The sequence below is a fragment of the Arachis hypogaea genome, chromosome 3 (assembly GCF_003086295.3).
Source record: "Arachis hypogaea cultivar Tifrunner chromosome 3, arahy.Tifrunner.gnm2.J5K5, whole genome shotgun sequence".
In the NCBI taxonomy this organism is placed as follows: domain Eukaryota; kingdom Viridiplantae; phylum Streptophyta; class Magnoliopsida; order Fabales; family Fabaceae; genus Arachis; species Arachis hypogaea.
Window position 1 is genome coordinate 66,936,001 of NC_092038.1, and position 23,436 is coordinate 66,959,436.

At 42.9% G+C, this 23,436-nt stretch overlaps 1 non-coding gene across 1 annotated transcript; it reads left to right on the top strand.

Annotated features, from left to right (window-relative positions):
• Nucleotides 1-22,453: 22,453 nt before the first annotated feature.
• On the top strand, nt 22,454-22,560 carry LOC112793948 (small nucleolar RNA R71). The gene has a single exon (XR_003198634.1). It is a non-coding gene; the product is annotated as a small nucleolar RNA R71 (small nucleolar RNA).
• Nucleotides 22,561-23,436: the final 876 nt, after the last annotated feature.

The window sequence follows — 23,436 nt, forward strand, 5'->3', positions numbered from 1 at the left end:
ACATCAAATCACAGTATATGGCCGACTTCATTGTATAGTTTATGGACTCCCCAGAAATCCCTACAAAATGGAATCTCTATGTAGATGGTTCCTCAAACAAAATCAGAAATGGCACGGGCGTGATAATAGAGAGCGATCAGGGAATGCAAATCGAACTCTCACTCAAATTCAAGTTCCCTGCTTTAAACAACCAGGATGAATATGAGGCACTACTAGTTGGTTTGAAGCTGGCTAAGGAGGTTGGAGCTCAAAAGCTTATCATCTTCAGCGACTCACAGGTAATCACCTCACAAATAGCAAGGAGCTATCAATCCAAGGATCCCACCATGAAAAAGTACTTGGACAAAACCAAGGAACAACTCGGACAACTCAGAGAATATAAGGTCTGCCATATACCCCGGAAACAGAATGCTCGAGCTGATGCACTCTCAAAACTAGCCAGCACCGAACTAGGGGGCAACAATAGAAGCCTCATCCAAGAAATGCTACAGAGCCTGTCAATCTCGAAAGAAGAAAAGGTCATAACCATAACAAGGTAGGACCAAGGATGGATGACTCCCATAATCAGTTACCTCAAAATAGAAACACTCCCTACAGATAAGAATGAGGCAATGAGGTTAAAACGGGAGGCACAATACTACACCATCATAAACAATACTCTATACAAGAGAGGGATTTCAACACCACTGTTAAAATGTGTGCCGACTCCTAATACAAAGGAAGTTTTAGAAGAAGTACACAGTGGCATCTGTGGCAACAATCTCGGAGCATAGGCTCTTGCCAAAAAGGTACTCCGGGCCGGACTCTATTGGCCGACTCTACAAAAAGAAGCAACAGAATTTGTAAAGACATGTTCACCATGTTAGAAACATGCCAACTTTCATATCGCCCCACCAGAAGATCTTATCAGTGTAACCTCACCCTGGCCATTTGCAAAATGGAGACTCGACCTTCTCAGTCCTTTCCCTCAAGGATCCGGACAAGTCAAATTCCTCATCGTGGGGGTAGACTATTTCACAAGGTTTGGGGTTCCATACTCCATCACCACAGACAATGGCATTCAATTTACAGATGCAGGCTTCAAAAAATTGGTGGCCAATCTGAATATAAAACACCAATTCACATCCGTAGAACACCCCAAGGCCAACGGACAAGCAGAAGCTGCTAATAAAGTCATATTAGCCGGGTTAAAATGGAGATTACAGGATGCAAAGGGAGCCTGGGCTGAAGAGCTCCCGCAAGTCCTATGGGCGTATCAGACAACTCCACACTCCACCACAAAGGAATCACCTTTCCGATTAGCTTACAGAATAAAGGCAATGATCCCAGTGGAGGTTGAAGAAGGATCACCCAGAATGATCCACTACAATGAAGAGGCCAACTCCCGACTTCAAAGGGAAGAACTCGACCTACTTCCAGAAATCCGAGAAAGAGCTTGGATCAGGGAAGAGGAATTAAAACGTCGAATGGCTTCAAGATACAATCAAAAGGTAGTACTGCGAGGTTTTGCCGAAAATGAGCTCGTACTAATCCAAAATGACATCAGAACAACTCGACCAGGAGAAGAAAAGCCGGCAGCCAACTGGAAAGGACCCTATCGAGTCAAAGAAGTACTTGGAAAGGGCTGCTACAGACTATCCGAGCTTGAAGGGCGAGAGCTCCCAAGATCATGGCACACCTGCAACCTACAAAGGTATTATAGTTAGAGATAATAAGGATCTTAGGATATGGTGTACTCTTTTTCCTGAAAAGGTTTTTTAACGAGGCGCCAAGCCAAGATCTACAAACCACCAGAACTAAAGGGAAAAATACCCAAATGTATATATTTGCATATTTTCTATCTTCAAGTTCTTTTTTCAGATTTTCTACAAATTCTCTTTTACAAGACGCATTAATCTGAAACGCAAAAAAATTATTGCCCGATTATAAAAGCTACTGATCAGCAGAAAGTGAAAACTAAATTCACTGCACAGTCACGACCAAACAAAGATGAAAACCAAATTCATCAAAAAATCGACATAATCAGCAAAGATAAAAAAGTGACAAAAACAAAATAATGCAAGAAGTTATCGAAAGTTATCCATAGAAAGGACCTGACGAGGTCTTAATAAAAATGGTTTGCTAAAAATAACTTAAAGACAGGCCCACGTAAAGAAGTTGGACCAGTCAACCACAATAACCAAAGTTATAAAAAGTAAATCCCTGGAAAGAGGCCTGGTCAGCCCTAAAAGAGAGGATTACTAGAAATAACTTAGAAGGGACCGACGTGATGAAGTCGACATCCCGTGAACAAAAGTTATAAAAAGAAATCCCTAAAAGAGACCTGACAAAGGTCCAAAAAAAGAGGATTACTATAAATAACTTAGAAGGGACTGACGTGATAAAGTCGGCATCCCGCGAACAAAAGTTATAAAAAGCAGTCCCTAAAAGAGACCTGACAAAGGTCCAAAAAAAGAGGATTACTAGAAATAACTTAGAAGGGACCGACGTGATGAAGTCGGCATCCTGCGAACAAAAGTTATAAAAAGCAATCCCTAAAAGAGACCTGACAAAGGTCCAAAAAAAGAGGATTACTAGAAATAACTTAGAAGGGACCGACGTGATGAATTCGGCATCCGCGAACAAAAGTTATAAAAAGCAATCCTTAAAAGAGACTTGACAAAGGTCCAAAAAAAGAGGATTACTAGAAATAACTTAGAAGGGACCAACGTGCTGAAGTCGGCTCGATCAAGATGCCAAAGGTTAAAAGTAAAACCATGGAAGAGGCCTAACATAGGTCCGAACAAAGTGGATTACTAGAAATAACTTCAAGCCAAGACGAAGAAGTCGGCCGACGGAAGGTGTTCATACCCTGGGTCAAGCTGTTCGACCCGAGATGTTCTACAGACAAAGCGACCGACCTTTGTAGGTCAGGACAACCCGACCACTTCTCAAAGAGCTCGGCCAAATCACCAGGAAGAGCCCAAAAAAGGGCCCAACAGAGGAACATGACCCAAATCCTAAGGCAGTCCAAGCCTATAGAGATAAGGGTGGTTCCCTTGAAGATAAGATGACCTCACTCAAAGATAAGATAAGATAAGATAAGATAACTATCTTATCTCCAGAAAGGTCACTCCACACCACTATAAATACACTGGAGTACCCAGGTATAACAGATACTCTGATTTTACTCAATACCTGCTTAAGACACTTGCTAACTTAAGCATCGGAGTCCCTTGCAGGTACCCCCCTCCGGGGATGCAGGAATCAGCACCACCACCAAGTCCAACAAGTCAGACACAACCGTTCCGACCAGCACAGAAGATCTCGTCCGAGATCGACCTACAGTTTCAGGTAACCCTCGAAACATTGGCGCCGTTACCGGGGACCTGGAAGTCATCCCATCATTATGGCGGACGACCATGACAATGATCATAATTCAGATCTAGAGGATAGAATGCCGCACAAAAATACAGACACTACCCCAAAGGATACTCCTCAACTTAACAACAAAAAGAATTCAAATGCGGAAGCCATGCAGATGCTTCAAGATCGTTTAAAACAAGTTGAGGAAGATGCCCTACGTCAACGAGAGGTGGAAAAAGACCTACAGAAGGAAATAAGGCGACGCCGGGAATTGGAGGACAAACTCCTAAAGCTCAAAGCAGATCTCAAAACCAAAGCCAACCGATCCCCTCATAAGGACAGCTCCCGGAAGGAACAAGATCCATTTACCAAGGAGATCATGAAGACCAAAATCCCTAAAGACTTTAAACTCCCAGATATGACTCTGTACGACGGCACTACAGATCCCGACCATCATCTCAGCAATTTCAGAATTAAAATGCACCTCATCGACGCCTCAGATGTAGTTCGTTGCAAAGCCTTGCCGACTACCTTAACAAAGACGGCAATTAGATGGTTCGACAATCTACCTCCTAGGTCCATCTCGAGTTTTGACGACTTGGCCAAGAAGTTTTTGACCATATTCTCCATCCAAAAAGACAAGGCTAAGCACGCTCCAAGTCTATTAGGAATCAGGCAAGGAAACCGGGAAACTCTCCGCAACTACATGGAAAGATTCAACAAAACATGCCTAGACATACAGAACCTACCAACAGAGGCTGCCATTATGGGCCTCATCAATGGCTTGCGAGAGAGACCTTTAAGCCAATCTATATCAAAAAAACACCCCGCATCTCTGAACGAAGTACAAGAACGAGGAGAAAAATACATCAACATGGAGGAAAACTCTCGACTAGGAAAGACCTCAAAATCCGGATTCACCTCCCGGAATAAAGACAAAGAATCCAAAAAGAAGGAAGATCGGCATGGAGAAAAAATAAAAAAATATCACAATTACATCCCCCTGCGGGTGTCTCTCATGGATGTCTACAAAAAGGTATACAGCACTGAAAGAATACCCCTAGCTCAACCACTCAAAGGCAAAAAAGGAAGAGGAAATCAGGCTGAATATTGTGAATACCATCGAATCCGCGGGCATTCCACCAGTGAATGTTTTGACTTAAAAAATGTCATCGAAAAGCTAGTAAGAAAGGGGAAGCTAGATCGGTTTCTGGCCACCAGGGACGATGAGCAAAGAAAAAGAAGAAGGGAAGAAGATGTTGGACGAACCGAGAAGTCACCTCGTACACCAGAAAGACACGTCCACATGATACATGGCGGATTTGCAGGAGGAGGAGTCTCTAAATCATCTTGCAAAAGATATCTTAAAGAGGTATATCATGTCGAGGGAAAGGGGGAAGCTCCTGACATCCCCCCGATTACCTTCACCAAAGAAGATGCATCCGGGATAATCTTAGGACACGACGATCCCATGGTCATCACGGTTATACTGGCAAATGCAAACCTCTACCGCACACTGATAGACCAGGTGAGGTCTGCCGACATCTTGTTCAAAACTGCCTTTGACAAGCTCGGTTTGGAAGAAAAGGAACTCAGAGCATATCCGAACAGCCTGTTCGGACTAAGAGACACCCCGGTTCAACCACTGGGATATATCTCATTACACACAACCTTTGGAAAAGGAAACCAATTAAGAACACTCAAGATAGATTATATCGTGGTCGACGTAGGTTTAGCCTACAACGCCTTAATAGGCCGGATAACATTAAATCAGCTTGGTGCAATAGTCTCAACTCCACATCTATGCATGAAATTCCCAACTCCAGAAGGGATAGCTACAATAAAAGCAGATCAGAAGATGGCACGCCGCTATTACAATGAAAGTCTAGACCTCAGAAGCTGAGGAAAAGAATTCCACACAATCGAGCCCGGTGGAGTTCACAGGTGGGAAGAACTCCACCCACAACCTGAAGGCAGAATAGAGAAAGTCCAGATTGGGGATACCATAGACCAAACGACCAGTATCGGCCCAATCCTACATGGAGACATAAAGGAATCACTCATACAGTTTTTACGAGATAACTCACCCAAGTTAATGTGCCACAAGCTAGCAGTTTACCTAGGACAAGAGAAGTCAAATATCCACTATGGCTGGCTAACATCGTCTTGGTGAAAAAATCAAATGGGAAGTGGCGAATGTGCACCGACTACACTGATCTCAATAAAGCCTCCCCAAAAGATCCTTATCCACTCCCAAGTATCGACGCACTGCTCGATGCCTCCTCCAGATATAAATACCTCTCGTTTATGGACGCATACTCGGGATACAATCAAATCCCAATGTATACACCCGACCAAGAAAAAATTTCATTCTTAACCCCAAAAGCAAACTACTGCTACATCGTCATGCCTTTCGGTCTTAAAAATGCGGGAGCTACTTATCAGAGACTAATGAATATGGTCTTCTCATATCACATCGGAAAAATCATGGAAGTCTACGTGGACGACATGCTCATAAAGACACAAAATGAAGAGATGCTATTGTCCAACCTGACCCAAGTATTCGACACTATAAGATGACATGGCATGCAACTCCATCCCGCAAAATGCACCTTCACAGTGGAAGCTAGCAAATTCTTGGGCTTTATGCACACACAGAGAGGAATCGAGGCAAACCCGGATAAATACTGGGCCATACTCGACATGAAGAGTCTGACTTGTGTCAAAGAGGTACAACAACTCAACGGGAGGTTGGCAGCCTTGTCCAGATTTCTAGCCGGATCGGCAATAAGATCTCTTCCATTCTACGCTACTCTAAGGAAGGGAAAGAAGTTCGAATGGACAATAGAGTGTGAGCAGGCCTTCCAAGATTTCAAAAGATTCCTGGGACAGCCACCTAACCTAACTCGGCCACGGGAAGGAAAACCACTCATATTGTACCTCGCAGTAGGAAGTCGGGCAGTAGCCTCAGCACAAGTCTGAGAAGACGACAATGTGTAGCAACCCATATACTTCATCAATAAAGCACTAGAGGGAGCTGAGCTAAACTACCAAAAAATAGAGAAGTTTGCCTACGCTCTCATACTAACATCTTGACGACTCCGTCCATACTTCCAAGCCCACACCATTAGGGTCCGGACCAACCAGCCCATAAAAGGGATCTTACAGAAAACAGACCTGGCAGGCAGAATCTTGCAATGGGCAGTCGAGTTGTCTGAATTCGATCTTAAATATGAAGTGCAGACAGCCATCAAGTCACAATACCTGGCCGACTTTATTGCAGAATTTACAGATACACCGAAAATCCCCACAAAATGAAATCTCTACGTCGATGGGTCCTCAAATAAAACTGGAAGCGGTGCGGGTGTGATAATTGAAAACGACCAAGGAACCCAAATCGAACTCTCCCTCAAATTAAGTTTCCCTTCCTCAAATAACCAAGCAGAATATGAGGCACTGCTAGCTTGTTTAAAGCTGGGTAGGGAAGTTGGAGCTCAAAAGCTTATCATCTTCAGTGACTCACAGGTAGTCACTTTACAAATAGCACGAAGCTATCAAGCCAAATACCCCACTATGAAAAAATACTTGGATAAAATCAGGGAACATCTCGGACAACTCGGAGAATATGAGATCCGTCACATACCCCGAGAACAGAATGTTCGAGCTGACGCACTCTCAAAACTAGCCAGCACTAAATCAGGGGGCAATAATAGAAGCCTCATCCAAGAAATTCTACAAAATCCATCAATCTCAAAAGAAGAAAAAGTCCTGACCATAACAGGTCAGGATCAAGGATGGATGACTCCCATAATTAACTACCTCAAAACAGAAGCACTCCCCAAAGAAGAAAAGGAGGCAAAGAGGTTGAAACGGAAGGCACAATACTACACTATCATAAACGATACTCTATACAAAAGAGGGATTTCAATACCATTGTTAAAATGTGTATCGACTTCTAACACAAAGGAAGTCCTAGAAGAAGTACACAGTGGCATTTATGGCAATCACCTAGGAGCACAGGAACTTACCAAAAAAGTACTTCGCGCAGGATTCTATTGGCCAACTCTACAAAAAGAAGCCACAACGTTTGTAAAGACGTGTCCATCATGTCAGAAACATGCCAACTTTCACATCGCCCCACCAGAGGAGCTCGTCAGCATAACCTCACCTTGGCCATTCGCAAAATGGGGACTCAACCTTCTCGGACCCTTCCCTCAGGGATTGGGACAAGTCAAATTCCTCATAGTGGGGATAGAGTATTTCACAAAATGGATCGAGGCAAAATCCCTAGCTAATGCCACTGCTCAAAGAAGTCGAAAATTTATATATAGAAACATTGTCACGAGGTTCGGGGTTCCATACTCCATCACCACAGACAATGGTACCCAGTTCACAGATGCAGGCTTCAGAAAGCTAGCGACCGATTTAAATATAAAACAGTAATTCACTTACGTAGAACATCCCTAAGCCAATGGACAGGCCAAAGCTACCAACAAAGTCATACTGGCTGGGTTGAAACGGAGATTACAGGATGCAAAAGGAGCCTGGGCCGAGGAGCTCCCACAAGTCTTATGGGCATATCGAACAACGCCACATTCCACCACAAAGGAATCACCCTTCCGATTAGCGTATGGATTGGAGGCAATGATCCCAGTGGAGATCAAAGAAAGGTCGCCTATAGTGATCCACTGTAGCAAAGAAGCCAACTCCCAACTTCAAAGGGAAGAGCTCGACCTACTTCTGGAAGTCCGAGAAGGAGCCCGGATTAGGGAAGAAGATTTAAAACGACGAATGGCTTCCAGATATAATCAAAAGGTAATACAGTGAATTTTTACTGAGAACGACCTCATCCTAATCCAAAATGACATCAGAACAACTCGAGCTGGAGAAGGAAAGTTGGCAGCAAACTGGAAAGAACCCTACCGAGTCATAGATGTACTTGGGAAGGGCTACTACAGATTGTTCGAACTCGATGGGTGGGAGCTTCCTAGGTCATGGCACACCTGTAACCTAAGAAGGTAATAGTTAGGGATGATAAAGGATCTTGGGATAAGGTGTACTCTTTTTCCTGAAAGGGTTTTTTAACGAGGCGCCAAGCCAAGACCTACAAATCACCCGACTTAGGGAATTGACCCCCTGCATGTATATATTTGCATTCTTTTTTTAATAAAACCTGTTCAGATCTTCTACAAATTCTCAAGCTGCATTAATCTGAAACATTCATTGTGCGATTATAAAGCTACAGATTGACAGAAAGTGAAAGTCAAATTCACTACGCGATCACGGTAAAGACCAAAAATGAAAACCAAATTCATTAAAAGGTCGACCAAACGAGGGTTAAAACCCAATCTCTACAAAATTTGCAAAGATGAAAACAGAATAATGCAAGAAGTTATAGAAAGTGATCCATAGAAAGGACCTGACGAGGTCCTAATAAAATGGATTGCTATAAAATAACTTAAAGGCTGACCGACATAAAGAAGTCAGACCAGTCACAAAAACTGAAGTTATAAGTAAAGCCCTGGAAAGAGGTTTGGCCAGCCCTATAAAAGAGGATTACTATAACTTAGAAGAGCCTGACACGATGAAGTCGGACTCCCACAAAACAAGTTATAAAAGTAATCCCTGAAAGAGACCTGAACAAGGTCCAAAAAAGAGGATTACAAAAATAACTTGGAAGAAACCGACATGATGAAGTCGGACTCCCACAAAACAAGTTATAAAAGTGATGAGCGGATAATTTATACGCTTTTTGGCATTGTTTTTAGGCAGTTTTTAGTAAGTTCAAGCTACTTTTAGGGATGTTTTCATTAGTTTTTATGTTAAATTCACATTTCTGGACTTTACTATGAGTTTGTGTGCTTTTCTGTGATTTCAGGTAAATTCTGGCTGAAATTGAGGGACTTGAGCAAAATTCTGATAAAGGCTGACAAAAGGACTGCAGATGCTGTTGGAATCTGACCTCCCTGCACTCAAAAATGGATTTTCTGGAGCTACAGAACTCCAAATGGCGCGCTCTTAACGGCGTTGGAAAGTAGACATCCGGAGCTTTCCAGCAATATATAATAGTCCATACTTTATTCGGGAATTGACGACGTAAAGTGGCGCTCAACGCCAAGTACATGCTGCTGTCTGGAGTTAAACGCCAGAAACACGTCACAACCCGGAGTTGAACGCCAAAAACACGCTATAACTCGGCGTTCAACTCCAAGAAAAGCCTCAGCTCGTGGATAGATCAAGCTCAGCCCAAGCATACACCAAGTGGGCCCCGGAAGTGAATTTATGCATCAATTACTTACTCATGTAAACCCTAGTAGCTAGTTTAGTATAAATAGAACATTTAACTATTGTATTAGACATCTTTTGACCATTCGGTCTTTTGATCACCTTTATGGGGGCTGGCCATTCGGCCATGCCTGAACCTTTCACTTATGTATTTTCAATGGTGGAGTTTCTACACACCGTAGATTAAGGGTGTGGAGCTCTGCTATACCTCAAGTTTCAATACAATTACTATTATCTTCTATTCAATTCTCTTTTATTCTTATTCCAAGATATACGTTGCACTTCAACTTGATGAATGTGATGATCCATGACACTCATCATCATTCTCACTTATGAACGCGCGTGACTGACAACCACTTCCGTTCTACCTTAGGCCGGGCGCATATCTCTTAGATTCCCCAACAGAATCTTTGTGGTATAAGCTAGATAGATGGCGGCATTCATGGGAATCCGAAAAGTCTAACCTTGTCTGTGGTATTCCGAGTAGGATTCCGGGAATCTGGAAAGTCTAACCTTATCTGTGGTATTCCGAGTAAGATTCCGGTATTGAATGACTGTGACGAGCTTCAAACTCCTGAAGGCTGGGCGTTAGTGACAGACACAAAAGAATCAATGGATTCTATTCCAACCTGATTGAGAACCGACAGATAATTAGCCGTGCTGTGACAGAGCATTTGGACCATTTTCACTAAGAGGATGGGATGTAGCCATTGTCAAGGGTGATGCCTCCAGACGATTAGCCATGCAGTGACAACGTATAGGACCATTTTCCCGAGAGGATGAAAAGTAGCCATTGACGACGGTGAGGCCCTACATATAGCTTGCCATGGAAAGGAGTAGGAAGGATTGGATGAATGTAATAAGAAAATAGAGATTCGAGAGGATTCTAGCATCTCCACACGCCTATCTGAAATCCCCACCATTAATTTACATAAGTATTTCTATCCTATTTTATTTTCTTTTTATTATTAATTTTTGAAATCTATAATCATTTAATCTGCCTAACTGAGATTTACAAGGTGACCATAGCTTGCTTCATACCAACAATCTCTGTGGGATCGACCCTTACTCACGTAAGGTATTACTTGGATGACCCAGTACACTTGCTGGTTAAGTTGAACGTAGTTGTGATCACATATGCCAAAGAGCCATTAAATAAATCTCATGCAAATACAAAGAGGTCAATCACAATTTCGTCCACCAAAAAGTAATCCCTGAAAGAGACCTGAACAAGGTCCAAGAAAGAGGATTACAAAAATAACTTAGAAGAGCCCGACATGATGAAGTTGGACTCCTACAAAACAAGTTATAAAAGTAATCCCTGAAAGAGACCTGAACAATGTCCAAGAATGAGGATTGCAAAAATAACTTAGAAGGACCCGACGTGATGAAGTCGGCCTAAAGTACAAAGTTATAAAAGTAATCCCTGAAAGAGAGCTGAACAAGGTCCAAGAAAGAGGATTACCAAAATAACATAGAAGGACCCGACGTGATGAAGCCGGCCCAAAACATAAAGCTACAAAAGTAACCCCTGAAAGAGACCTAGATGAAGTCCAAAAAAAAGGGTTACAAACAACAACTCGGACAAAAATTGACCTGACGAAATTGGCAACTTCAGCATTATGTAAAGTAATTCTTAACAAAGACCTGAACAAAATTCAAATAAAATAAATTGCGGAAAACAGCATTAGGCAAAGGAATCAAGCCAATCAGGTCAGACACAGTTCCAACACTCACAAAGCCTACGAAGGTACCAAGACAAGCGCAAACAGACATGATATAAAAACTACTAGTTATGATAAATAACAAACTTCAGAGGCCACCAGAGTCAGCCCCAAAAGCTCAGAAACTACTTTGTTTTTCAAATAAAGTTGCTAAACAAGCAACTAAAAAGGTATCAACAGTCAGCAAAACATCATTTACAAAATAAAGAGTTTAAAAAAGCCCACAGGCCGAGCTATCTACACAAGCAGTTAGAAAATTCAGTTAACATCCGAAGGCTTCCTGGCAGCATCAACACGGGGTGAAGGAGGACGAGTCTGAAGAGGCACTACATCCACTGTCCCATCATCCCAGTTCAAGATTTGGCAATCCGGTTCTGACTCAGGGCGGTCAATCTCAGCAGTGAAAGTCAGAGAAGTCGGCATAACAGAGGTTTTGGTGGCAGGCAATGAAGGATGATCATTATCATCATCATCATCAGGATCATCAGGAACAATCTTACCATCCCTAACAATGTTGTCCAGGCTAAAAAGGGAAAGATCGAGCTCTGGTGCAAGAACTCGAACTTGCTCCTTCAGATTCTCATATGCAGCGGTAACGCTGCCTACAAGGTGACTTTGAAGTTCGGTATAATCGGCCCGGACAAATTCCAAACTATTACTGAGATCTATCACCTCTCTGTAGGTGGTAACATAGCTATCCTTATGTTTTAACGCCGTATCCTCAGCTAGTTGCAAAGCAGCCGCCAGACCAATAGCCCGAGTCTTTTCCCCCTCCAGCTCCTTGATGCCAGGGCATCTAGGCCAGTTTTACTGACCTTTTCTTTACTGTTTTACTGTAGTTTCATGCATTTTCTTAGGAAATAAGCAAGTTTTAGATAAAAGAACACTTACATCTTGATTTAGACAAATATTGTGAATTTTACATTATTTCATGAGAATTATGCAAGGAATGAATGTTAGATTGGATAATGCATGATTTCATGACTTGGATTAGAGCTTTGATGCACTTTATTTGTGCAATTTCAGGACAAAGGAAGCAAGGAAGAGCCACGTTAGCATACACGTTAACCTAGTTTAGAAATGCTTTCTCATGTTGGACCAAATTGGGATTTGGATGGGTATAGTGACATGTAACCCTACCAACACTTTGATTTGGAAATACATGTGGTATAATCAGTGACCATACCTCATCTCTTCTCATGAGCAATTAAATCAAGGAATTAGGCAATTGTTCAAGTTTAGAGAGATTGGATTGCCGGGAATTGGGATTCAATCACTTAAGATTGCCAAGGAGATCAATGAATGCATTGATTGTGGAAGAGATGAAAATGAACTTGATCTAGAGAATGCAACACCTACTGAACCAATGATTTCCCCATTTCTGATCTTACCCATTCTCTTTACTTTCTGTCATTTACTTTCATGCTAATCACCCTAATTCCCCATTTAATATTCTGCACTTTATTTTCTATCATTTACTTTCCCGCCATTTACTTTTCTGCAATTCTATATCCACTTTCTGCTTAGCTCAACAAGAGCATTCTTCCAATTAAAATTGCTTGACCAATCAATCCCTGTGGGATTCAACCTCACTCTTTTGTGAGTTATTACTTGACGACAATTTGGTATACTTGCCGAGGGGAGATTTGTTGAGAGACAAATTCCCATGCATCACTCCTTCTTTAGCTCGGTCATTTTCACCTCAAGCTCCTCTTTCAAACCCTTAATCCGGTCAAACTCCGACTTCTCCTCCTCCATAAATGCCTTTGTAGCATGGATAAGAAGATCCTGAGCGGTCTGGTATAAAGACGCTCCCATGTGTGCCAGTTTAATGCCACTCTGAGTAATAAAATCTAAATGATGAAGAATGGATACATCATCAATAGGCATGACACCATAGGGAGCAATCTGTTGATCTACAAGCCCGAAAGCATCAAAGTCGGGAGCATCCAGATTAAAAGGCTCGACAGTTCGAGGTCTTTTTGGAGGAGGAGCTGCGGAAGGAGAAGGGGTACCAGCAGAAGTTTGTGAAGAATCAACCAAGCGAACCTGAGGTGTAGGGATAACTCTCCTCGGCCCAAGAGATCTCATAACCAAAGGCTTCGACGAAACATGAGAAGTCTCCTCCCCGGCCGCCTTGGCCGAGGCATTCTGAGCTGCAGTAGCCTTCCTCGCCCTTTTAAAAGCCCTCATGGATTCGTTGTTCTTAATCATCTCTGCAAACAAACATCACAGTATGAAACCAAACTACGAGTCAGAAAAAGATCTCACAAGAGACAAACTCGACAAAATGATAAGCAAACCAATAGAAAAATTGACCACTACCCAGATCAGCTCGGAGGAGAGAGGGGTTAGCTAAAAATTTCTGTGTCGAGATGAGGAGGCTGCCCCTAGTTTTCTTCCAGCACAGTGACAAAAGCTTGTTCATCCTTATCTAACATCTCCCACGAATATCTCGATACCACTACATTCTTTTTCCATTCTAAAGGAAAGGTGGGCTCATCATTCTCATCCAGAAAATAGGGCCAAGCTCCTTCAACAGCTCGGACCCTAAAAAAGTAATTTTTGAAATCGCGAAAAGACTCATCAAACATGGAGAAAACCTTTTTCCCCTGGGAAGCTCAAAAAGAAACCCAAGCGGCTTTCTTCTTCATTACACCAGGCTTTGTCAAAACGAAAAGATAAAAGAAGAGAGATTGCGAAGCAGGGATACCAAACTGACGACACAGCAGCCGAAAGATTTTTATAAAACCCAGGAATTGGGGTGAAGTTAGGATGGAGCTACATTACAGGACCATAAAAGGTTGGTCTTAAAGAGGGTAAAAGGAAGAGTAATATTCGTTTTACTAAAAAATAAGTCATAGGCATAGAAAAAGGGGCGCTCTCTAGCAATCCGGGTAGAAAAGTAAACCTTTTTGTCAGAAGTTGGAGATACGAGCTCATAATTCTTCTCATCACTACCATTGCCACAAATCCTATGAAACTGCCTAAGTTGCAAACAAAACTCTGAGTCAACCAACGAGACGCATAAGAGGACCATAGAATCCACCCAATCAGCCATGCCCTCAGGGACCTAGGAAGATGTCTCAACAATATTTTTGCGAGAAGACATGGTTCACTAGTCCTACAAGAAGAAAAGAAGACTGGATTACTCTAAAACATCTCGGAACATTAATCAAACAACTCGGGCATAAATGGAGACAACTTAAAAACTGAAGCATATAGGTGTCAAGAAGCCAGGAAAAGCAACAAAAGGAAACCCCAGAACCCAGTCCAAAAACTTCTAGGGGCATCCTTTGGAGGCAGAATAAAGACTCAGGGAAACCTACAAGCCTACATCTCTACACGTCCCAACAAGAAAATAAAGTCTCTATTTCAACAAGAATGACACTCGGAAAGGCCACAAACCAAATAAAGTCATCAAAATAAGCCGCCTCTCAAAATTATGATTTCAGTCTACCCAACAACAAGAACATGCCAAGCGAAAAAAACTGTCAAAGGCACAATCTTTCTTCAAAATCAAATAAGCCACTTATACAGAAACAAGCAACAGCATGCAAAACCCCAGAAGCTTCAACCATTAAGGAAATGCCAGAAAAGTAGAAACCAGAAATCACAGTGACAAAAAGCATAGAAATGCGAAAAGGTTTGAGCTTTCCAAACATGCACTCAAGAAAAATCCCTACTTTACCAAGAAAAAGAACAATGCAAAAAAAAGATGAAACAACCTGAAAAAGGAGAGAAGCGCAGAAGGAAGTTGAAGATGGAGAAATCAGGAATTATCGTCGAAAGCAAAGAAAGCACCAACGATCACCAAACAACGTCGCAAGGAGAAACGCGAAAATGCAGGTGACAGGCGAAAACAGAAAAGTGAGGAAGAGTAGGGGGAGTTACAGAGAAAGAAGAAAAACCGTTTCTATGTGTGAAGTTCAAAAATAAAAGAAACAAAACAGGGCATTAAAAACCAATTAATGAGGGCATTAAAACCCTCGCACATTCCCAAGGTTAGGACGCTAATACAAAAGCGCGCGCTTTCAGAGGAAGCGAAACGTTCCGTATTCAAAAGGAACTCTACAAAAATAAAGTCGACAAAATGCTCGAGTTCGGCTTCACCCGAGAAGGTTCGAAATCCTAAAACTAAGACTCGACCTCCAAATAAAGACCGAGCTCGAGCAAGGGCACTGTTCATACCCTGGGTCGAGCTGTTCGACCCGGGATATTCTACAGACAAAGCGACTGACCTCTATAGGTCAGGACAACCCGACCACTTCTCAAAGAGCTCGGCCAAATCACCAGGAAGAGCCCAAAAAAGGGCCCAACAGAGGAACACGACCCAAATCATAAGGCAGTCCAAGCCTATAGAGATAAGGGCGGCTCCCTTGAAGATAAGATGATCTCACTCAAAGATAAGATAAGATAAGATAAGATAACTATCTTATCTCCAGAAAGGTCACTCCACACCACTATAAATACACTGGAGCACCCAGGTATAACAGATACTCTGATTCTACTCAATACCTGCTTAAGACCCTTGCTAACTTAAGCATCGGAGTCCCTTGCAGGTACCCCTCACCCTCCGGGGACGCAGGAATCAGCACCACCACCAAGTCCAACAAGTCGGACACAACCGTTCCGACCAACACAGAAGATCTCGTTCGAGATCGACCTACAGTTTCAGGTAACCCTCAGAATAGAAGGCATATAAATCGGACCCAGAAATCCACGACCTCAAAAGAATCATGCTACAAGTATGCAAGTACGAAGGCAATCAAAAGAGGTCGGATGACAAGGCTTCAACACTCTAAAAGACCTAAAAGATGTCAGATAGGTGCAGACAAGCATACTATGAAAGAAACAAGTTATAATAATAATAAGACTCAAAAGGCCACCTAAAGTCGACTCCAAAAGTCTGAGAAAAGACTTTGTTTTTTCAAAAATAAAGTTGCTAACAGAAAAGCAACTATAAGTATCCAGCAGACAGAAACAACAAAATAAAAAGAGTTTAAGGTCCACAGACCGGGCTATACACAACAAAACTCATAAACAAAAGTTACAACGGATTCAAAGATTCTCCAATGGTGGCATCTCGAGGTGAAGGAGGACGAGTCTGAAAAGGGACGACATCAACAGTCCCATCAGAACGGTTCAGGATCTGAACATCAGGATCTGACTTGGGATGACCGACCTCAGCTGCAGCAGTTGGAGAAGACGGCACGATAGAGACTTTGGTAGCAGGAACAGGAGGAGGGTCGGCTTCATCATCATCAGGGTCATCTGGAATAATCTTACCATCTTTTACGATGTTGTCTAAGCTGAAAAGAGTAAGGTCAAGATCGAGCGTAAGAACTCGAACTTGGTCCCTTAGATTCTCATAAGCAGCATTTACACTGCCCACAAGATGACCCTGGAGCTCGGCATAATCAGCCCCGGCAGACTCCAGATCTTCCCTAAGACCCATCATCTCCTTGTAAGTCGTAACATAGCTATCCTTATGCTTCAAAGCCATATCTTCAGACAACTTGGCAGAAGCCACCAAGGCAACAGCCCGAGTCCTCTCCCATGCCAACTCTTTCTCCAACTTGGCCACTTTCACCTCGAGCTCCTCCTTCAAGCCTTTAATCCGATCAAATTCTGACTTGGCCTCTTCCATAAAGGCCTTTGTAGCGTGAATAAGAAGATCTTGAGTGGTCCGGTATAAAGCTGCTCCCATGTGTGCCAATTTAATGCCACTCTGAGTGATAAAATCCAAATAATGAAGAATGGATACATCATCAGTAGGCATGACCCCATAGGGAGCAATTTGGTGATCAACAAATCTGACAGCATCAAAGTCAGGAGCATCTAGATTAAAAGGCTCGACAGTCCGGGGTCTTTTCGGAGGAGGAGTGGCAGTAGGAGAAGAAGTAACAGCAGAGGTCTAGGGAGGGTTAACTAAATGGACCTGAGGTGCTGGGATCACCCTCCTCGACCCAGTAGAACTCAAGATCGGTCTCTTAGGAGGAACTTGAGAAGATCCCTCCCCTACAGCCTTGGCCAAAATATTCTGTGCAGTAGTAGCCTTCCTCGCCTTTTTAAAGGCTTTCATGGAATCATTAGTCTTGGCCATCTCTGAAAACACAAATCAAAACAAGTTACAAAACTGTAGGAAAAGAATCAAAACAAACAAAACATAACAAAAGAAGTCGGTTACTACTCAGTTCGACTCGGACAAGAGAAGGGTCCCCCAAAAACCTCTTTGTGTCAAGGTGGGGAGGTTCCCCTCAAATATCCTCCAACACAGTTACAAAGGCCTGCTCGACCTCATCAAGCATCTCCCATGAGTATCGAGACACTACAACATTTCTTTGCCAACACAAAGGGAAGGCAGGTTCACCATTTGCCTCTAAGAAAAAAGGTCGAGCTCCCTTAACAGCTAGAACCTTGAAAAAATAGGTCTTAAAGTCCCTAAAGGACTCATCATACCTGAAAGAAACCCAAGAAGCTTTCTTTTTGGTAGTCCCAGGCTTGGTCAGAACAAAGAGATATAGAAAGAGAGTTTGAGAAGGTGTGACATCTAATTCTTGGCAGAGCAACTGAAAGATCTTAATAAAACCCCAAGAGTTTGGATGGAGCAATGTTACACGACCACAACAAATCAGTCTCGAAAGAAGTAAAAGGGAAAGTAATGTTCAGCTGGCTGAAAAAATAGTCATAGGCATAAAAGAAGGGACGCTCCTCCTGAACCAAGGTCGGGAAACAAACCCTCTCATCAGAATCAGCTGCTACAAGCTCATAATCTTTCTCCTGGGCACGATTACTACAAATCCTATGATGTTTTCTCAGCTCTGCACAGAACTCAGCATCTACCATAGAGACACACATCAACACGATAGAGTCCAGCCAGTCAGACATACCCTCAGGAACCTTGGAAGACATCTCAACAATATTTTTGGGAGAAGACATGCCCAACTAGTCCTACAGCAAGAAAAAGAAAATGGATTACTAATCAAAATAGCTCGAACAAACATGACTCAGAGCAATACAAACAGTAAAAGAAAAACCCCAAGACACACACCAAGGTCCCGGGGTATCCTTTGGAGGCAGGGACAAGAGTAAGGACCCAAGAAAAAGTCTACAAAGCTACAACCCAACAAAACTCTCAGTGAAGAAAGATAAATCTCCTTCCAAACAAGCAATGACATGAGAAGAGAATCAAAGCAAGCCACTAGAAAATCGTTATCCTCTACGAGTTTATCAACAAAGAAAACTACAAACTGGGCCAAAGTCATCAATGGAGCAATCTTTTTTAAGAAGAAAACGGTAATCCATAAACCCTCAAAATCAAAAGTACGATCAAGCAGCGACAACATGCAAAGCCCTAGCAATGACAAAATACCAAGGATATCCACCTAAGAGCATGCATAAAGTCAAAAGCAAAGGGATGCGCGTTTTCAAAGGATGAAGGAAAAAGTAAAACGTTCCGCATTCAGGGGAATCTCTACAAAAGAAATCGACAATGCTTGAGCTCGACTTCTCCAGAGAAGGATCGAAATCCTAAAACTAAGGACTCGACCTCAAGAGGAAGACCGCACTCGAGCAGGGGCACTGCTCATACCCTGGGTCGAGCTGTCAGACCCGGGTTGTTTGACGATAAGTCGACCAACCTCTTAAGGTCAGGACTATCCGACCTCTTCTTCAGGAGCTCGGCCTATTCACCAGGAAAGCGCAAAAAGGGCCTAAACAGAGGAACACGACCCGAATCCACAGGCATCCCAAGCCCATAGAGATTAGGGTGGTTCCCTTAAAAATAAGATAACTCCACTAAAATATAAGATAAGATAACTATCTTATCCCTAGAAAAGATCACTCTACAACATTATAAATACGTTGGAGCAACCAGGTATAACTCATACTCTGATTCTACTAAAAACCTGCTTAATACCCTTGCTAACTTAAGCATCGGAGTCCCTTGCAGGTACCACCACCCTCTGGTGACAAAGGATCAGCAGCATTGCCAGTCCAACAAGTCAGACACAACAGCTCTAGCTGCCACGCACAAGTCGGACCCGTCATCTCCGATCAGTATAGAAGATTTCGTCCGAGATTGACCTACAATTTTAGGTAACCCTCGGAACACCTTTTGTTGCACTTTTCACTTGAAATTCAGCACTAACCCATTTCAAAGCAATGTACCATAATATTCATCAATTAGCTCATGAAATTGCATTGAAACAATGAATATGTGATCTTTTTATGGTCTTTTTGCATAGGTAAACAGGGTAAATGATGCAAGTCATCACAGGTTTTGCCGGAAAAAGCACCGGAGGGGAGAAACTCATCGGTGGTGAAGAGAGAAAAGAGAAAGGAAAGAAGGGAAAGAAGGAAAGAAAGAAAAAAGGAGTAAGAGAGAGAGAGAGTTGATGGTGGCTGACGGCAGTGGTAGCCGATGGCAGGGTTACCTGAGAGCTGGGGTGTGTGCGTACGCATAAGCGGGTGCATTCGCACAAGATACGGAAAGGAGGGGGATGCGAGTGCATAGAGCGTGCGGTCGCTCTCACCAGATGGGGTACATTAGAGTGTTTGGGTGCACAAGGGCGTGCACTCGCACAAAAGCTTCTCTCTCTTTTTTTTTCGAAACAATTTTGCTTGAGGGAAGAATCATGTGTGCGTGCACACACAGGTCCATGCGCAAGCATAGAAGCAAGGATAGAGGGGTTGTTCACACGCACATGCCGTTCCCACGCTCCCACCAGAGGGGCTATCAAATGGTCTGCGGACGCACACATCTGTGCAGCCACACAGGCAATGTGAGAAGGGGAAAGCGTGCGTACGGACAAAGCGGTGTGCACACACAGGTCAAGAAGAATAGGGCAGCGCCCACACACAGGCTGTGCTGGCGCTGCAACCAGAGGGCACTGTAAGGGGTGTGCGGGCACACAAGCTTGTGCGCTTGCACAGGAGGTGAAAAACGCAGTTGTGTGCGCACGCACAGCAGGGTGCGCACGCACAGATGCCTTGTTTCACAAAAAAAATTTCTTTTCAAAACTAAGGTACCTACCTTAGCATATCAACATACCAACCCCAGATCATACAAACAAGCATAAATTCATGATCCACAAGTAATTCAACTTATTCAACTCAAAAATACTAAATCAAAACTAAGTTAATCATCATATCACAAGAAGGCAGCTAAATCAAAAAGCTATAAACAAGAGATAAAGTTGGAACAATGTTACCATGGTGGGATGTCTCCCACCAAGCACTTTGGTTTAGAGTCCTAAGTTGGACTTTGCATGGCTTCATTGGTCACTTAGAAACTTCTCCAAGGAGGAAGATCTCCAACTCCTTAGCATTCTTTGGTTGAGTTTGATCCTTTGAACTGGATTCCATAGCAACATCTTTCAATGATATCGCTCTTCGAGAATGGGCTTGTTAGACTCCTCCAAAGTGAATTCTACCACTTTGTCATCGGCCTCAAAAGAATAGACTCCCAAATGTGCATCTAGCTTGAATCGGGCCGTCTTCAAAAATGGTATCCCAAGGAGTATAGATGATGGCTTGTCTGAGTTAATGGGAGGGGTCTCCAAAATATGAAAATCCACCGGGAAGAGTAATCCTTGGATGTCAGCTAGGACATTTTCCGTAATCCCCACAACTGATACAATGCTCTTATCAGCCAACACAAATAGGGTGACAAGTTCCATCTCTCATAAATAGGGAGTGGCATAATGCTTACGCACGCCCCCAAATCGCACATACAATCCATGAACTTCATCCCACCAATTAAACAAATAACCAAACACGGACCGGGGTCATTGCATTTTTCAGGAATTAGAGAAGAGATGAAATCATCTATCGGCCTTTTGTTGAGCTCGCCAATTTTGTCTTTGTGCGTACAAACATCTTTGAGGAACATGGCATATTTAGGCACTTGTTGAATGGCTTGAAAGAGTGGGACGGTGACTTCAACATTCTTAAAAATTTCCACCATGTTGGGGTCAAGTTTTTCTTGCTTCTTGGCCTTCTTAGCCAAAGTTGGAAATGGAATGGGCATAGGCTCTTCAAGCGGATTTTTCCTTTTTGGCTCCTTGACCTTGAGTGGTTCTTCCTCAACTTTTTCAACATTTTTCTCCTCATCCTTCTTCACTTCCACTTCATCTCCTACCTCCTCATTGTTTCTCTCCTCACTCAAATTTGTAGGCACAACATCAATTCCAACTTAGTGCCACTCCTAAGGGTGATAGCGTGATGTTTCCCTTAGGATTCGGTTGAGGTTGAGAAGGCAAACCACTAGAAGTTGAGGCTTGTTGGGAATTTTGAGTAGTCAGAGGAGAAAAAGTCAAATGGGAGAGTGCTTCGGCAATTGTAGCCATATATGCATCTTGTTTCTTATGAAACTCCTGTTGCTCATGCATAAAGGCTTGAAGGGTGTCATTCATGTAAGGTTGATTGGGAGGAGGGCCTTGATTGCCTTGAGAACAGTTAGATCTACTATTTGGATGTTGATATCTCCTTTGAGGTTGAGATTGTGGAGGTTGTGGGTTGGATTGTTGGTATTGAGGTTGACCTTGAGGAGCTTGATGATAGTAAGCTTGTTGGCTTGGGTAAGGTTGAGCTTGCGGAGCTTGATTCCACCTTTGATTAGAATTATCCCTCCATCTTTGGTTTTGATTTCCTCTATGTTAATTAGCTCTTTGATTGTAGGTGGACCTTTGTGGGTATGGGTTAGCTACCGCCAATGTAGTGTCCTCTTGGAGTTGAGGGCACTTATCGGTGTAATTGCCACTACAAGCACAAATACCGCATGATCTTGATGGTCCTTCTATTCTTGGAGTTGAGGGATTTTTTGTCCTTGGGTGATTTGTCTTAACAAAATTGTCATCTCACTGAGGGTCCTGGTCAAAATGGCATATCCGGAAGGAGAAACTTCACTTAAAGCTTTAGGTTGTGGATTCCTTGCCCTTGAGTGTTGAGTGGAGTCTGCCAAATCCGCTATGATCTCCCAAGCTTCCTCGGCGGTCTTGTTTTTGGTGAGGGATCCTCCACTAGAGGCATCCAGAAGAAGCTTATCTTGGGGATTCATCCCTTGACAGAAATAGCTAATAAGTACCAACTCGTCAATACGGTGGTAGGGGCAAGCTTCCAACAACTTCTTAAATCTCTCCCAGTACTCATACAGAGTTTCCCCATCTCTTTGCACAATGCAAGAAATCTCCTTTCATAGCTTATCTATTTTTTGAGGTGGGTAGAAATTTTCCAGAGATTTCTTACGCAACAAGTCCCCATTGGAAATCACATTTTCCGGTTGAGTATAAAACCACTCTTTCGCCTTTCCCTCCAAAGAGAAAGGAAAAGTGAAAACCAAAACTGCTGCTTCATTTGCAGCGTGCCTTCTTGCAGTGGAGCATGCAACTTGAAAGTCCTTTAGATTCTTAAGGGGATCTTCCTCGGGTAATCCATTGTATTTGGGGAGCAAGTTTATCGTGTCGGTCTTGAGCTCAAAATTTAGATCCAAAGCTAGATACTGGATTTGTAGCGGTTGCAAATTGATATCTGGAGCTCCGGCTTCCCTTAAGGTGATTCTTCGAGGTGGATCCGCCGTGGTGCTGTCACCTGATTCACTTAAAGAGATTTCAGCACTCCCCACAGATGAATATAAAGTTTCCTCGTTTTTTGAAGAATGATGGTCACGGGTTGATGGTGGTAGTGAATTGGTGTGCTCTTCAACCAAGCCCAATTCACTATCCACAAATGCTAGCTGGAGCCGAGCTTGCCTAATATGAGTCAAAGTTCTTTCTATTTTCGGATCAAAAGGGGCTAAGCTCGGGTCTGGAAGTGACTGTGTCAATCAATAGAGGAGGCAATGAAAGCATGCAATTATTAAAAGCAAAACAAGAATAGGCAAATAAACAAAAACCAACTTAACAACCAATAACAAGTGAGACTAGCAAAATAGAAGTGCTATCTACAATTAGTACCAAGTAGTAGACAAAATTCAAATATTCACACTATTCACATATTTACAACAACCAAAATCATAGCACTCATTGCACTTAAAGTGTGTCCCCGATAACGGCGCCAAAAACTTGGTGGGGACCAAAGC